Raw genomic sequence first — 18,752 nt, 5'->3', positions numbered from 1 at the left:
TGAGTAAATGGAGACAATTAAAATAAGTCATCATACCGTAATTTCATTACCTTTCAGTTCATTTCAACCAAATAAAATCAATCCATATAAATCGAGTAATCAACTTGGCTTATGAATTTCTTAAAACTTTGGCTCGTGCCAAAACTCATATTCGGTGATACCTTGCGCAGGGCATCCAACCGAGTCCGCCAAGGCTGTTAAAATTTCGTATACACTTAAAATATATTTTTAGTTTGAGAAAATATAGTCGTTCCTTGGCGTTGGCTGAGTTCCCCTTCACGTGGTGGTTTGGCATGAAGTGAACCCTAAGCTTTACCCCAGGAGATACCCTACGCGCCTCTCCGTTCGAGGTAATAATATAATGAAGTTTACCATGCCCCTCTAATAGGCTGGTCCACGGAACCCCCTCTGCAGTAAATAATTAATATATAATCCACCAATCAATAAAATTCATTCTAGCATGACATGGCAGTTTATTGCAACCTAGCCTCTCAAGGCTGAATACATAGTATAAATAATTCTAACACCAAAATCAGTTTAGCCATTCATGCTCATTTATTATCATAAGCCATTCAATTCAAAACCATAAATTTGCAACACAAACTAGCAGTCTCCAATTACTCTATTTTCAAAACCAATATTCGATTTTTCAGAAAATTTATAAAATCATTTTATAAAATTACAATTTTTCTTAAAACATAGCAATTTACCATTTAAACCCATTTTTCATAAAATCACACAGTTGTATAAAACTACTCTAGATAATTAAGACGATAATAAGTTTACTCACAGTATTAGGAGTAGAAATACTCCTATCTTCTGCCCTCGGGTGCAGTCTCTTACCCGAAACAATTGACTCACCACCTATCCATAATCCATGATACAAAATTCAATAAATTGTGTCAATTTATCATAAATTATTTCAGGCTCTTATCCATGCGTATGCACTAGATAGGATTTGAAATGTCTAGACAATCGCTTAATTGCAGTGTCCGACCTAACTCGCCTATACACGGTGTAAATTCCTAAAATCCCCAATTCGACTCCAATTCCATCCATTTCAGTTTCAATTATCCAATTATATCCACAATACCTCAATGACTGTGAATTTGGTCCAATTTATCAGTCTGAACTATAAATTACGCTTTTACTCTTAGTGGGTAAAAATTTTAATTTATTGCACCGAAAATTCCCATTTAATTTCCAACCTCATAATTCATCATTTTTCCACCCAATTCTCTTAAAATAAAGTCAACCTCATCCTCACATACCATTGGCTAGATTCGGCCTAGAGAAATTCATGGAGAAGATAAATATTTTTCTTGTTGTTTTGCTCATAAACATGCTAAACTAACACTAAACACTAACATAGCTCAAAATCAAAATAATCTAATAACTTTCTCTCTCCTAACCCATTTTTCAGAATTCAAATCATCCTCAAATCACATGATTCAACCATGAAAAATGATGAAAAATGCATGGGAAAGGTAAAGCACAAGACAAATTTAAGAAATGTTACCTTTTTTCACTTGATTTTTGAATTTCCACTTATTTTCCCTTTAAATTTCTTGGCTAGGGTTTTATTTTCTCCTTTCTCTCTCTTATTTCTTGCTTGGCCGAATGTTGAAGAAGAAGAATGGGTTATGGGCTGATTTTTTTATGCCTTTTTATTGTTTAATGAAATAATATTATTTTATTCATATTTTAAATATTTTATTAATTCATTTTTTTTTCTAGCCATCCATTTGTCCTACTTTTTCCACCATGCATTCCCTTTGACTTATCCAAGTCTTAAGTGAAATTTCCAGATTTTTCCAAAGTTTTGGTGGAGCAAATTTTTCAAAATTACACTTTTGCCCCTAAACTTTTCAAAAATTACATTTTTACCCCAAAAATTGAAAATTTGCCATAATGCATAATTTTCACTCCTCATACTCATTTCACACTCCAAATAATTAAATTTGATCAAAATCCTTTCAAAAATTAAAATTTCGATTCTGGGTGGCAAAATTACCATTTTACCCTTTTTCTCCAAATTATACCGAAATTAAGATTTTTCACTTCTAAACCTCAAATCTTACTCCAATAAGTCAAATGGGGCCAAAAATCTTTTCTAAAAATTTCCATTTTGTCCTTAGCTGGCAAATGACCATTTTGCCCCTAGATAGCGAAAAGTTCGGTTTGTCTTCAAATTGATCCTCGAACTTCGAATCACCATATTAAACCATTCTGGGACTTTAAAATTCTTAATTTCATCGTAAATTCTCTATTTGATCTAGTTCGAGATTTAACTCAACTTTGTTGTACCTCTAGGTACAATACCAACTTTTGTAAATTTTTTTCGGGACTCTCTTAGCATGCAAACATGCTATCCATCACGTGTATGTCATGACAAATATTTTTATAGAGTCGCGCTTGTCATCTTCTCCCCCACTTGGATCCACCATATGATCCTTCTTCTTGACTGATTTCGACATCCGGTTAAATATTAATATTTTAAAAATTTTATCTTGTCTCCTTGGTACTTGAAATACCTTATTATGCCTCACTTGACTTCTGAATTGCCTTTTATCTCACAAATTCTCCTCTGATAAAATTATTATTATTTTATTGTTATTTTCTCACTTGCGAAATATTTTATCCTAAACTACTCCTTTCGTCTTTTATCACTTTTAAACATTTTAATTGACCTCAATTTGCATTCGATCAACTTTATTTATCACTATATCAAAGTATGGGGTATTTCAGATTCTCTGTTTAAACTAGTTGAAGACTTATTTAACTGAACCGTACCATTAGGGGCAATACAGTCATTTAACTTGTTTTTCGGGGCAATTCAATATACAAACATGCTATCCAAAGCATGTGAATGATATATCACAGATAATTTAGGGTCGGGTGTTACAGCACTACCCCCCTTAAAATAAAAATTTTGACCTCAAAATTTCATTTATCAATCTCAAAGAACTAATCGGGGTATTATCTTTTCATCATGTCTTAAGTTTAAATCTTGAACCACCAAGAACCATTTTTCACTTGAACTGATCATAATATCAATCCCTACACATGTGTATATGCCTCATAATCTCATTGGTGCTTCAAAAATTTATCTTGACTTGATCATTACATCATATGCAATACCACAATTCCTAAGAGTCATCCTTTTTCCTTGATCATCCGTCATACCTCTACATTACCTTGTCTCTTTCTTGCATTACAATATTGATTTGTCACTTAAGACTCAAACTCATTTGAATCGTGTATGCCTCAAGCATTTTCGAATTTCGATTTTCGTAATGTATTAGGAAAATTTTATTATCTAACTTCCTTTTCAAGGTTAACTTCTATCATCTTTTGTTCTACTCTTTCATATAAATATAACATCATTCTTCCCTAACCAATTTACAAATTGTACCTGAAATTGTAAAACTTGTAACTAGATTCTCCTCAAGTATTTTTCAATATTAATATGGATATCACTTTCAGCTTACAGCTTCCTTTTTATAATCACATAACTTAGTGCTTGCTTTAACGAGATCTAGAGCAAAACTTCTCTTGAGTATTTCCTTGGGAATATCTATCTTAAACTTATGTCTCACAACAAATGATTACTTAACTCGTGACTTAGCCATTTGACTCCTCAGCAAGTTTCAAAATCCCACATCTTAGACTCATCTCGTATAATGTATAATTCTTCCTCAAAGGTATTTAAATATTCTTGAAACACCTAATCACATATTTGCTCTTTCATACTCCAAGTATATCATTTTCATAAAGGTATACCCAACTACTCATATTTCAATTTATCTCCAAGAGTTTCTAGCATGTCACCTAGTTTACTTGTGTTGTTACTAATCCTTTTCTTTTCAACAAAGTTAAGACAAGATCAGTATATTCTCATAACAATATTCTATATCAACTCATTTGCTATATCATTATTGAAATCTTTATTTACATTTTTCCTCACTTGGTATTAACATCTCTTATCAGTATCTCATACATTCATCTAACCTTTCGCTCGCTTCCTCATTAGTCTTTAACAAGACTTAATCTCTTATCTTCCTTATTTCTTAAGATTTGACTTCAGTCATCATATTATTCATCTTAACACTCCCCATGTTAATTTATTTTTATGTAACCATCTCAAAAACTCTCTAACTTTTCTTTCTCTTACATGCCAATATACAAGGCAATAAAGAAACTTTACAATTTCACTCATCATCTTTATCTTAATACCTCCCCAATGCACTTAAGATTCCAAACAACAAAGCTTAGCATGAAAACCAATGACCATTCCTCAACTCGTAAGTTTCATCTTCATGCCACTCTCAATTTGCTCATGCTTGCTAGCCATTAGGGGTTCTTAACGCGACAACGTTTGATAGTCAGTACTGTGGTGTTGCAACTATTTGAATTTACTTTATCCCAGCAATTCTTTTACCTTTAAAGCTACTACCTCAATTATTCACAATCGTGTGGTTTCCCTCTGAGTCTATACCACAATTAGCAATAATAACTTTCTATCACAAGTACGCGATCAGAACATTGATTTAATGTCTTTATTTTGTCACTAACATTCATATATCTTTACCATAACATTTAGTACGAGTTTGCTTAAGCAAAGATTTCCAAATTTATTCATAGCTACATGTATCTCAGATTGCACATCACTTATCATTAGTCAATAAATCCCACTTTAGAATACTCTTTCCATATTGTATAGTAACTTCACCATATAGTATCACGACACTCTATTCCTCCATTCTACTATCATGTATACTCCACAAAATTTAATTAGAAGATTCACGTACCTTAACTAATGCTAATTCCATTTAATCATATATTAAATACTCCAAACTTGTAAATTACAACTCCAAGTGTATGTCCATATATTGATAATCCTTATATATTTCATGAAAACTACAACTTACAAACTAGCTTTCTATCATATGCACACTATTAGAACATTAACTTCAACATGTTTAATTCTCCTTTGGTGATATGTTAAGATCATTCCTGGATACATTTTCATATTAACATTGATATGCCTTTACCATAGCATTTAGTGCAAATTTGATAAAGAAATTATCTCCAAATAACCCTTAAATACATAATTATCAAACTGTATACCACTAAACATCAAGATCTTGACTTTATTCATCAATAATCAATCACATTTATTAAGTGAATAATTTACTTAGTTATTACACATTGCCTTTGCAATCATAAGATCAAAGTTGTCCTAAACTTAGTATACAAAAGTTCTCTCTCTTAGAGTATATCCAAACATCAACATTTTCTAAATTCCTTGCTTTGGGGAGATCACTTTTAAGACTGATCATTTGTATCATAGACCACACTTTGAATTGAATAAACTTTTAAATTGATCTTTCAAGTAATTCGTATATCAATCTCAATTATAGAACTTCATATGGCACTTAGACTAGATTCGACATTTCCAAGTCATTTAACCTCAAGTTGCCAATTCCACATTTAGTCCTTTAATCCCTTGGCTCCTCCTTACTATGCATAACAAAGTTCAAGCTCATCCTTAGAGCAAATTTGTTTACTAACTTCTTACTTCATGACCACACATCAATTATAGTAATCATTAGTACTCACTCTCGAGTTAGCTCACGTGCTTATATCCGTGAACTATAATAGATCCAATCAATTTTTAAAATCTCACAATCGCTTAATTGAAATCAACACCACTTTTATATGGGCATAACACGCTTAATTAACATAGTGTTCTTATCCTCATGCACATATGTATGAATTTACTCTTACCTCAATGCTTAATTTGTACACTCTACCAAATGAATAAATTATCATAGCCTATTTGTCCAATTCCAAATTTCTCCATCCATAATCGAAGGGATATATCATTTCATTAATCTTTCATTAGGAGCATTCGTTTTAAGATCTCTCCAACACTGGCTCGTGTCACGGGTGGCATCTTAAACCCGAACAACGGCCCTACTTATGACCTTTGCATGACATTAACAAGGAAGTGAATTATTGGGAACAGGAGTTCCTATAGCTCCCATAAAATCTATAAGAAAAACCAAAACAAGTCTAAACAACTCCAAATTCTATATGCAGATGCAGGTATTCTATTCTACCTAACCTGACTTAACTTAACTTAACTTAACTTGGGCCACGCAGTGTTAGTGTGGATTTCTTAAAACAACTTTAAAACCAAAAACTTTGAAATCCAAAGCTTGAAAATCAAAATCTCTGATCTTTAAACCATGCTCTGATACCACTTTAATTGTCATGACCCGAAACTCCCATCGGGCCCGTGACAACCACCGCGACGTCCCGATAGGCACTCATTACCCCGAATGCCGATCGAAACCTCGCAAGGCTTAGCATCAGCTTTCGCATCTCCCCGGTGAGTGACAGTTATTAAATCTTACATTTCAAGAAATCATAAGTCGTTTCCAAATCAAAATAATAAAATATTATTTTCTGGCTCACAGGGGCATTTTTGTCATTTTTCTTCGATAATATCGAAACTCGCCAAAAACATGGTGTAAAAGCTAAATATGTTCATACATATTTTAAATCAGATAACGAAAATATAAAATTACTTTTACAATGACACGTGGGCCCCCAACTAACCACTAAGATGCGAGTCTGTGAACCTATAATTTTGACAATGCAAGGCTAACTGAAGTCCTTGATGCAATCGGCTATCTACCGGCTATCCCGAACCTGAAATGTGGGGAATTGAGGGTGATGAGATTATAAAATCTCAGTGAGTAAACAGACACCATCTAAACTATCTAAAGGTAAGTAAATGGAGACAATTAAAAAATAATTAACTTCAGCAAATTTTTCACATCACGAATATTCAATTCAACCAAATAATCAATATGGCTCGTGAATTACTCGAAACTTGGCTCATGCCAAATCCTGTACTCGGTGACACTTGGACCAAGGGTATTCAACCGAGTCCGCCAAGGCTGTTAAAAATTCTTATTTCGCATAAATCATATTTTTATTTTGAAACATAGCCGTTCCGTGGCGTTGGCTGAGTCTCACTCTCACGCGGTGGTCCACGTAAAGTGCACTCAAAAAGCCCACCTCAGGAGATACCCTACGCGCCTCTACGACCGAGGTGAGAATATAAAGGAGTTTATCGTGCCCCTCTAATAGGCTGACCCACGGAACCCCCCACTACTGCAGTAGCTAATCTTTTATCTACCACCTGATTTATAAAATCTTTTTATGCATGACATAACAATTTATCGCAACCTAGCCTCTCAAGGCTAAATACACGTACAAATAATTCTAACACCAAAATCAGTTTAGCCATTCATGCTCATTTATTGTCATAAGCCATTCAATTTAAAACCATAAAGTTACAACACAAGCAGGCAGTCTCCAATTACTCTATTTTCAAAACCAGTATTCGATTTTCTAGAAAATTTATAAAATCACAATTTCTCTTAAAACATAGCAATTTACCATTTAAACCCATTTTCCATAAAATCATACAATTGTATAAAACTACTCTAGATAATTAAGACGATAAAAAGTTTATTCACAGTTTCTGAAAACTAAATTCGGGTACTCCAACTATTACTCCTCGGGTGCGATTTCTTTGCCCTTGCCAGAGGATTCGCCACCTTAACAAATTGCACAATTAAGAGGTTTACTACTTTGGTACTAAACCAAAATAAACTAATTTATACTACTAATGCATGATATGAAGTGCAAAATGTCTAAATTTTGCCTAAACAAGATGTTAGCCTATTTCGGTCTTTTACCCGATAAATCGATATAAGCGTCTGTTTAAACTCTAAATTAATTTTTTTTATGCCTCAATTGCACCCAAATTGACTTAATGTTCCTTAGTGTGGTGCAAATTATCAGTCTCGATAGAAAATTACGAAAATACCCCTAGTGGGTAAAAATTTATATTTTTGCTCCGAAAATTCTCATTATTTTTCTAGGCTCATAATTCATCATTATTCATCATAATTCTTCGAATAAACATCAAGATCAGCAGCCAATATTCTCCTAGAAAATTCGGCATAATGGGTTTCAATGGGAGAAAATTATTTCTCTAACGTATTTTTGCTATATTTCAATATAACCTAACTAAAATCACTTAATTCAATTAAAATCAACCAAAACTCAAGCTCAAAACTCATCCATGGAGGTTTGGCCAGCATGGGTGTCCATACCCACTTTCAAATTTTGCATGGAAATGAGAAAAAAATGCATGGGTAGTGAAAAGCACAAGGAAAATCAATGAAATTTACCTTTTTAATGCTTGATTTCTTGATTTCTCTTGATTTTTCCCAAAATTTTCAGCTAGGGTTCTTATTTCTTTTCCCCCTTTTTCTCTCCTGGTTTGGACAGCTGAAGAAGATGAGAATTCTGGAATTTTGACATTTTTAAAGGCTAAAATAATATAATATTATTTTATTCATTTTTTTTGTTTTATTAATTCCTTAAATTCTAGCCATCCATTTATTTCCAAATTTTCACCATACACTTGTCCCACATATCCATAGCTTAGATAAAATTCTCAGACTTATCCAAAGTCTTGGTGGAGTAATTTTTTTGAAATTACACTTTTGCCTCGGTAAAAGTCAAAAATTACATTTTTGCCCTAAAAACTGAAAAATTGCCCATAGACATATTTTTCATCCCTTATACTCATACCATTCTCCAATTTGTCAAATGAGATCTAAATTCTCTCAAAATCTCAAATTTTATCTGCGAGTGGAAAAATTACGATTTTTCCCTTGCACTCTAGAAATAACTGAAATTAAACTTTTTCACTGCCAAACCTTCAAATTATGCTCCAATAAGTTTAATATAATCAATCTTAATTAAACGAGATTAAAAATTTCCATATTCGTCCTCATGTGGCAAATTACCATTTTGCCTCTAGAATACTTAAAGTCTGGATTAACTCCATATCGGACCTCAAACTCTGAATCCTCATTTTAAATCAACCCATGTGTTTTATTTTTCTCAAATTTATCATCGATTCTCTGTTTAAATTAGTTCAAGACTTATTTAACTGAACCGTACCATTAGGGGCAATACAGTCATTTAACTTGTTTTTCGAGGCAATTCAATATACAAACATGCTATCCAAAGCATGTGAATGATATATCACAGATAATTTAGGGTCGGGTGTTACACATTTATTGCGATAAATCATCTATAAAGGTAATAAAATATTTTTGACCATTCAATCTCATATCAGGACAACAAATATCAATATGTATAATTTCTAATATTTCCAAACTCTTCCTAGCACCTTTCTTGGTCTTGTTAGTCTACTTTCCTTTAATGCAGTTAACACATGAATCAAAATCCATAAAGTCAAAAGCTTCAAGAACTCCATCATTAACTAATCTTTTGATTATTTTAATGGAGATATGTCCCAATCTCTAGTGTCATAACATGGATGATTTTTCGTTCATAACACAACATTTAATACTAGAATTGTTGTGTGAAGCCATTAAACTAAAAGGAACATTCTGATTTAAATGAATTTTAAATAAACCATCATCCATTTTACTTTTTCCAACAATAATTGAATTTTTAAATAAATTAAAAATTGTTCCAAAAAAATTGAAGGAATATCAAAATGGTACAAGTTTTGAAATAGAAATTAAATTTCTAGAAAAACATGGAATATAAAAGGTTCGTTTCAAATCCAAAATAAAACCAGTACGTAAAACAAGTCTAAATGTTCCTATGGCTTCCATATGTGATTGCCTCTAGTTTCCATAATAGATGCATTGTTCATTTTCATTTAGTTTCCGTAGGTTTAGAAAATCTTGCATAGTATTAGAAACATGGATTGCAGAACCAGAAGAATTGAGATTACCTTTCTTTCCAAGCAATCCTTTCGTTAAGGACAATCTTTCTGCATCGGTCCTTTTATAGAAGAAATGCTTGGATTTTTCCTTATTCACACTAATGGCAAGTGTATATGCTTTCGATTTTGCTTTCACTTTCTTCTTATAAACTTAATTCTTAACTTTTTCTTATGTGACCATATGTACACTTTCACCCATTTCTTGTAGCAATCTCTCTTCTTTTTAGACACACATGACCAAGATTTCATTAATTGACCATGTTTCTTTTTGTGTGTTAAAGGATTACACTAAGATGGGAGAAAGGTCAAAATAAAGTGTACTAGAAAGGAATCAGAAATCTCAATCTTCAGGGTCTTTAGTTGAGCAACTATACCTTTCATTTACATAATGTGCTCACACACTCCTTTGATTCTAGTGAGCTTTATTGATGACAACTTAGTTATAAGAGTGCTTGAAATGCCCTATACTTTGATATGGTGATAAATAAAGTTGGTCGGATGCGAATTGAGGCATAATAAGGAACTTTGGGAACCAAAGAGACAAGATAAAATTTTTAGAATAAAATAATATTTTATTAATGAAATATATTAAAATATTAATATTTAGCTAGATGTCGAAAACAGTCATGAAGAAGGATCATATGGTTGATCCAAGTGGGGGAAAAGATGTCAAGCCTGACTCTGTAAAATACTTGTCATGACATGCATGTGATTGACTGAATGTTTACATACTAGGAGAGCCTCGAAAAATCGACAAAAGTCGGTACTGTACCTAGAGGTACAACAAAGTTGATTTAAGCCTCGAACTAGATCAAATAGAGAATTTAAGTGAAAATTAAGAATTTTAAAGTCCCAGAATGGTTTAATATGGTGATTTGGAGTTCGATGATCAATTTGGAGTCAAACCGAAAATTTCACTATCTAGGGGTAAAATGATAATTTTACCACTCGAGGACAAAATGGAGAATTTTTTTTTCAAAGATTTTGATCATATTTGACTTATTGGAGTGTGATTTGAGGTTGAGAAGTGAAAAATTGTAATTTCGGTATTTTTCGGAGTATAAGGGTAAAATGGTAATTTTACCACCCCAAGGGCAAAACAGTAATTTTCCACCACCAGAACACTTGTCCAGAATATGGATTTTATCCAATTTTATCATGGATAATTGAAGAAATTTATATGGTGAAGAGAGAAAGCTTAATAGTTAAGAAATAAAAATGGACCAATAAAAAGTGACACATGGCATATTTATAACCATTAAATATTTAGCTTTAAAATTAATACAAAATCAACCCATTTCTCATTGATATGGCCGGCCAAAGAAGAATAAAGGAGGAAAGGAAAAAAACAAGAACCCTAGGTGAGAATATTGAAGAAAAAGTGTGGGATTTTAAGGGATTAAGCTAATAAAGGTAAAATTTCTTGATTTTGACTTGGGATTTACACTACCCATGCTTTCTTTTTCATTTTTCATGGTTAGATTTCATGTTTTCATGGTGAATTCATGGTTGGTTGGAATGGGTATGGAGAGAGAATGAAGTTGGATTGATTTGATTCTAAGTTATGTTAGTGTTTTTAGTTAGTTTATCATGTCTAAAAACAAACCAACAAGAAAAATTCATTTTCTCCCATTACCCATCATTGGCCGAATTTTCTAGGGAGGATATTATGGCTGAAATTGATGATATTTTATGATATTTTGGTGATATTTGATGTTTGGTGAGGCTAGAAATTAAATGGGAAATTTTTGTGTGAAAATCTGAATTTTTGCTTAACGTATAGACATGTGTAATTATTGACCCGGGACTAATAAATTGAATCTCATTCACAGTCTGTCACGACCCGGTACTCCCCTCGAGCCCGTGACAACCGCCGCGGTGTCCCGGTAGACACTTATTGCCCGGAATGTCAACCCGAAACCCCGCAAGGCTTTACTATCAGTTTCTTTGTTCCCTTGTGAGCAACCATTGTCAAATATCGTGTTCTAAAATATTTTAAGCTGTTTCCAACTTTAAACAAATAAAATATTAATTTTTTTGTCTCACAAGGGTATTTTGGTCATTTTTCTCAAAAATTTTAAAACTGGCTAAAACGTAATATACAAGTACAAAACACACAATTCATATTCAAAATGAGTTTAAAAGTCTAAAATCTTCATTTAAAACGAAATTATGGTTATTTGAATATAATAAGAAACTAAAAGAAATATTAAGTAAAATATTATATTTTCTTATAAAACAATATTTATAGAGTTATACGTGAATAATTTTTATAACGTAAAAGTTAAATAAATTTATACATACTTAAATACAGTAAGCCAAAATATTTAATTTAATTTACAATAACAAGAGTGCCCCCGAATAAACAAAAGTAAAGAGGACTGTGAACCTACGGTTTGGAAAAATGCAGATCCCACTGTAGTCCTCGATGAGATCAGCTATCTACAGTCTATACTGAACCTGAAATGGGTGGAAAGGAGGGTGGTGAGATTATAAAATCCCAATGAGTAAACAAACATCATCATAAACATCTAGAGTTGAGTACATGGAGATAATAAAGTAAATCATCATAAACTGGGTTATAGCATTAGAACACATTTTGTTCAAAACACGTAAAGAGGCTTATGAATCTCATAAAAATCTAGGCTTGTGCCATAAATCCATTCTCTGGGACACCTTGGCCGAGGCATCCTACCGAGACCGCCAAGGCTATTAAAATTCACATTTCACATAAATCATGTTTTTGTTTTGAAAACATAGCCGTTCCTTGGCGTTGGCTGAGTTCCCCCTCACGTGGTGGTTTAGCATGAAGTGAACCCTAAACTTTACCCTAAGAGATACCCTACGCGCCTCTCCGTTCGAGGTAAGAATATAATGGGGTTTACCGTGCCCCTCTAAAAGGCTGGTCCACAGAAACCCCCTACTGCAGTGATTAATTAATATATAATCCACCATATAATAAAACTCAATAACATGATATGGCAATTTTGTAATTCGTAGTTTTTCAAGGTAACCAAACAATTCGCATTTCAATACAATTGCCAACTAGCCAATCATGCTCGATTTATCATAAGCCACTTAATTTAAACAATCAAATTGCCACAATTAACAGTCTCCTTGTACTCTATTTTTCAAAATCACTATTAATTTCAAAACAATTTATAATTTAATTTCATTGAAACTCATTTATTCATAAAACATGAAAATTTATCTTTTTAAATTCCTTTTTCCATAGAATTCATGAAAGCATTTAAAAACCACCCTAGATAATTAAAATGACAGTAAGTTTACTCACTATATCTAGAATGCAGACTTTCGAAGCACTCTGTCTACTGGTCCTCGGATGCAATTTCTTTGCCTTTATCGGAGGACTCACCACCTTGACACAATACAAAATCGAGAGTTTCACTAAGTTGGTACTAAATCAAAATTAAACTAATTTAGATTACCAATGCATGATATGGAATGCAAAAATGCACTGGTAACTATCTAAACCCGGTATTGGCCTAATTCGTCTTATCACCCAATTAAATTCCTAACGGGTCCGTTTAAACTCCAATTTAATTCTTTTCAGTTTCTATACCTCAATTGCACCCAAATTAACTTAATGTCCCTCAGTGTGGTGCAAATTATCAGTCCCAACAACAAATTACGAAAATACCCCTAGTGGGTAAAAATTCGTATTTTTGCTCCGAAAATTCCCATTATTTTTCTAAGCTCATAAATTCATCATTCCTTAACCAATTCTCCTAGAATAAAATCAAACTCATCCTCACTCACTACATGGTAAATTCAGCCATTAATGGTTGGGGGAGAAAATAATTTCTTTTCTTGTTGTTTTGTTTCTAAATATGCTAAACTAACTAAAAACACTAACATAAATTAAAATCAAATAAATCCAACAACTTTCTCTCTCCTAACCCATTTTTTCAGAATTGAATTCATCATGAAAACATGTAATTTAATCATGGAAAATAAAGAGAAATGCTTGGGAATAAGAAAACTCAAGCTTAATAGAAAAAACTCACCTTTTTCACTTAATTTCCTTGAAAATTCACACTTTTTCTTTGATTTTCTCTCTCTAGGGTTTTGTTTTTGTTTTCTCTCTCTTCTTGCTGGTTTGGCCGGCCATGGGGTGGAAGATGGGCTGATTTTGTGCCTTTTAAAAAGGAAAATAATAAATTAATAAAGGCATGACACATGGCATCATGTCATTGGCCCGTTTTTAAAATTTTTAAAATTTAAACATTTTATCTCTGCCACATGTTTAGTCAAGGGTCAAAGATGAAGACAAAGGAAGACCATGTGCTGGAAAAAATATCCTGGTGGTGGAAAATTACAATTTTGCCCCTGAGGTGGCAAAATTACCATTTTACCCCTATACTCCAAATTATACCGAAATTAAAAATTTTCACTTCTAAACCTCAAATCATACTTCAATAAGTCAAATTATACTCTAATAAGTCAAATGGGGTCAAAAAAATATTTTCTAAAATTCCCATTTTGTCCCTAGGTGGCAAATGACCATTTTGCCCCTAGTTAGTGAAAATTCCGATTTGACTCCAAATTGATCCTCAAACTCCAAATTACCATTTTAAGTCATCCATGAACTGTGAAACTCTTAATCTCACCTTAAAATTCCTATTTGATCTAGTTCGAGGATTAAATAAACTTTGTTGTACCTCTAGGTACAATACCGACTTTTGTAAATTTTTCGGGACTCTCCTAGCATGCAATCATGCTATCATCACATGTATGTCATGAATAGTATTTTATAAGGTCGGGCTTTACACAGTCACTGAGGTAAATTAGGTATAATTGGAGTATAGAAAGTGAGAAGAATTGATTTGAGGTTAAATTGGAGATTTTAGCCTATTAGACCGAGTATAGTGTGACTTAGGTCGAATATCACATTTAAGTGATTAATCGGACATTTTGCATCCCATCGCATGCATTCATTTAGATTTAGAGAGCTTGAAATAGTTTATGATAAATTGACACAATTTATTGAAATTCGTGTCACGTATGATGTATAGGTAGTGAGCCCTCTAACAAGGGTAAAGAGATTGTGCCCGAAGACCGCAAATAGGAGTATATCGAACTCCTAGTACAGTGAGTAACCTTACTATCGTCTTAATTATCTAGAGTAGTTTTTATTCAATTTTGTGGATTTTATGGAAAATGAGTTTAAATGGTAAATCTTTTTATTTTACAAACAAAACGTGTTTAAATAAAATGATTTTATAAATTGTCCTAAAATTGAATAATGACTTTGAAAATAGAGTAACTAGAAACCACTTGAGGTGTTGTAAATTCATGGTTTGAATTGACTGGCTTATGACAATATTTGCATGAATGGCTGAATTGGTATTTGTGTTGAAATATATGAACTGTGTATTTAGCCTTGAAAGGCTGTGAATTACAATAATTGCTATATCATGTTATTGAATTTTATTGATTGGTGGGATAATGATGAGCTTACTGCAGTGGGTGGGTTTTCGTGGACCAGCCCATTAAAGGGGCACGGTAAACCCCGTTATATCTTACCTCAGTATGAGAGGTGCGGGTGGATAACTCATGAGGCTAACACTTTTAGAGTTCACTTTATGCCAAACCACCACGTGAGGGTGAACTCAGCCAACGCCAAGGAACGGCTATGTTTTCAAAATAAAAACATAATTTATGCGTACATGACTTTTTAACAGCCTTGGCGGACTCGGTTGGGATAGCGCTCGATCAAGGCATCCCTGATAACTTAGTATGAGAATGATTTTTGGCATGAGCCAAGCTTTTCAAGAAATCATAAACCTAGTTGTTTATTTGGTTGAAATAAGTTGCAAGGTAAAGAAATTACAGTATGATGATTTATTTTAATTGTCTCCGTTTACTCAGCTTTAGATATTTTAGATGGTATTTGTTTACTCACTGGGATTATATAATCTCACCACCCTCATTTCCACCCATTTCAGGCTCAGGATAGTGTGTAGATAGCTGATATCGTCGAAAGCTATAGTCGGCTTTACTACTCCAAAAACTGTAGGTTTATTGCCTTTGTGCACTTTTGTTCCTTGTGGGCACACGAGTCACTGTAAAGTAAATTTCATATCCCGGTTATCTGTATTGTAGTACGTATGAATTTATTTAGCTTTTACATCATAAAAAAAAATTAATTACCAATGACTATAAATATTGTTTTACAAGAAATTAGAATATTTTATGAATATTTTTATTTTATTCAAATAGTTGCAATATCATTTTTAATAAATATTTTAGACACTCAAATTTATTTTAAATCATGAAATATGTGTTTTCCACTCATCTACTACATTTTTAGTCAGGGTTCAGAAAATTTTGAGGAAAAATGACGAAAACACCCCTGTGAGGCGAAAATTATTTTTTCACGGTTTTGAAAGGGAAAAGCTTAAAATTCTTTAAAAATGAGGTTTGGCAATGATTACTCACAAGGGAGATGAGAAAAATCGTATTAAAGCTTTATCGGGCTCCGATTGGCACCTCGGGTAACGAATATCTATCGGGACATCGCGACGGTTGTTACGGGCTCGAAGGGAGTACCGGGTCATGACAATTTTATTGGTATCAGAGCTTTTGGTTTTAAAGTTGTTTTAAAATTTACAATGTTAGTGTGGCCCCGAGTTAAGTTAAGTTAGGTTTGATATAATAGAATACATGCATCTGCACATAGAATTTGGAGTTATTTAGACTCGTTCTGTTTCTTCTTATAGATCTTATGGGAGCGTAAGTCATAGACAGGGAGCTATATAAACTCCTGTTCCCAGTAATCTACTTCTTTGTTAATGCCATGCAAAGGTCATAAGTAGGGCCGTTGTCCGGGTTTAAGATTCCACCCGTGACACGAGCCAATGTTAGAGAGATCTTAAAATGAATGCTCTTAATGGAAGATTATTGAAATGATATATCCCTCCGATTTAGGATGGAGAAATTTGGAGTTGGAATAATAGGCCATGATAATTTATTCATTTGGTGGATTTATAATTGAACTCATGGTTGTCAATTGGAAAAAGATTTGGGGACTATGGATTGTATTGGGGTTAATATAAAATAGCACGTTTAATAATGGTAATAAGGGGCGCACTTTGATTAGAATGAATAGTGATGGTTGTAATTCACTTGGAGTGTATAAATTAAGCATTGAGGTAAGAGTAAACCCATACTTATGTGCATGAAGATAAGAACACTATGTTAATTGAGCTTGTTATGCCCATATAAAAGTGGTGTTGGGATTTTGAAATATTTTATATGTGAATATGTGTTGAATTGGTACAGCAGCTTAGAGGGAACTGGTGTTGATTACAATTAAGCAATTGTGAGACTTCAAGAATTAATTGGACCTATTATAGTTCATGGATATAAGCACGTGAATTAACTCGAGAGTGAGTATCAATGATTACTATAATTAATGTGTGGTCATGAAGTAAGAAATTAGTAAACAAATCTGCTCTAAGGATGAGCTTGAACTTTGCTATGCATAGAAAAAGGGGGAGCCAAGGGATTAAAGGACTAAATGTGGAATTGGTAGCTTAAGGTTAAATGACTTGGAAATGTCGAATCTATGCTATTCCCCTTCTATTCTCGGTCATTTTCTACACCTTCGTTTGGTTAAAAATTGGGACACGGAATTGTTATTCCGTAGGAATAAAAATTCCATAAGGTTGGCTTTAGCCAGCTTTATCTATTCCCTCCCCCTCCCCCAGTAATATCTATTCCATGTCTCATGGAATAGCTGTCAAACATGTAATGACTAAAATGCCCATACCAAATTTACAAAATTACAATTTGATCCATATAAAAGATTTTTTTCTCTCTCTCTTCCTCCTTTCCCTCTTTCTCTCAGCCGCTCTTCCCCTCTTTCTCTCCACCACTCTTCCACTGTTTGGGTTCTGGCAATAGCATCGCCTTTCTCGTCCAACTTTCGAGTTATGTTGGTCTCTTCCATAGTCCAGGTACTTACTTATTGTGCTTTTATTTTCTGTTGATTGGTTGTGATTTGGTTTTGCTGTGAAACTATTTTGGGTTTGTGTGTTTTCCTGTTGCTGTTGGGTTTGGCTTTCTGCATGGATGCTGGGTTAAGGGTGTGAGTCAACGACACAGGGTTCTGCTGGTTTGCTGCGAATTGAATTGCTGGGATTTGGGTGTGAGTAGCTGTTTGGTGGTGTTGACACTTGAGGTTTCACTCTAGAATTATAATAGATGTTAAATTCATTCCATAATTCTTACAAGAAATAATGTTCCCTGAATAAAAATAACAGAGCAAGAATATACTTTAAATCACTTGAAAGCAGTAAATAACAACTTGAATAATAATAATAAGAATATAAGACAAATTGTATACATTTTTTTTAAATGACCTGTAATAGTTATTATTTTTATCTGTTAATGACCTGTAATAGTTTAGTAAAAATCCTTCTACTTGTTGATCATCTGGGTGTTTTTCATTTTTTTTTCTTTTGTGTTAAAAGTTTTCTGTATCTGCATGCTGATCGTATGAGTATTTTTTATTTTGGTTTGTGAAATTCTTTCTCTTTGCCTTAAGTTTGTTTGGTATTTCCTCCTGTGTTGGTTGTGAACAATACCTGTTTCTCCCTGACTTGGACAATGGCAGCTTCCTGTTTGTTGTTTTGTCATTATTTTTGGGGTTCAATTGGGAAGCCGTGACAGTCACATTTGAGATTGGTACTGGAAATTTTTAACAAATTTTATCTGCATTGCACCTTTATAAAATTTTGATTAGTTGGGTTCAGTCTTGAGTTGTTAAAATCTTTGAAGCAGTTCTTTTATATTTGAATGTTGAATAGACCTTTACACATTTAAGAAACTTAATTTCAGAATAAAGAATTTAGTGCGAAAATGGACTAGT

General features: G+C 33.1%; 2 long non-coding RNA genes across 2 annotated transcripts in view; both read right to left on the bottom strand.

Annotated features, from left to right (window-relative positions):
- The window catches only part of LOC148762202 (uncharacterized), a 36,830-nt gene that overhangs the window by 258 nt on the left and 17,820 nt on the right, over window positions 1-18,752 (bottom strand). The gene's annotated exons all lie outside the window — the stretch shown is intronic.
- LOC148762204 (uncharacterized) lies at window positions 12,171-13,983 on the bottom strand. The gene is made up of 3 exons (XR_016026921.1): window positions 13,885-13,983; window positions 13,152-13,235; window positions 12,171-12,316 (listed from the first exon to the last, which is right to left on the bottom strand). It is a non-coding gene; the product is annotated as an uncharacterized LOC148762204 (long non-coding RNA).

The sequence above is a fragment of the Theobroma cacao genome, chromosome 6, assembly GCF_053813885.1.
Source record: "Theobroma cacao isolate CCN51 chromosome 6, ASM5381388v1, whole genome shotgun sequence".
Taxonomy (NCBI): domain Eukaryota; kingdom Viridiplantae; phylum Streptophyta; class Magnoliopsida; order Malvales; family Malvaceae; genus Theobroma; species Theobroma cacao.
Note: the sequence above shows the minus strand (reverse complement) of the source record. Positions and strands in the feature narration are given on the sequence as shown.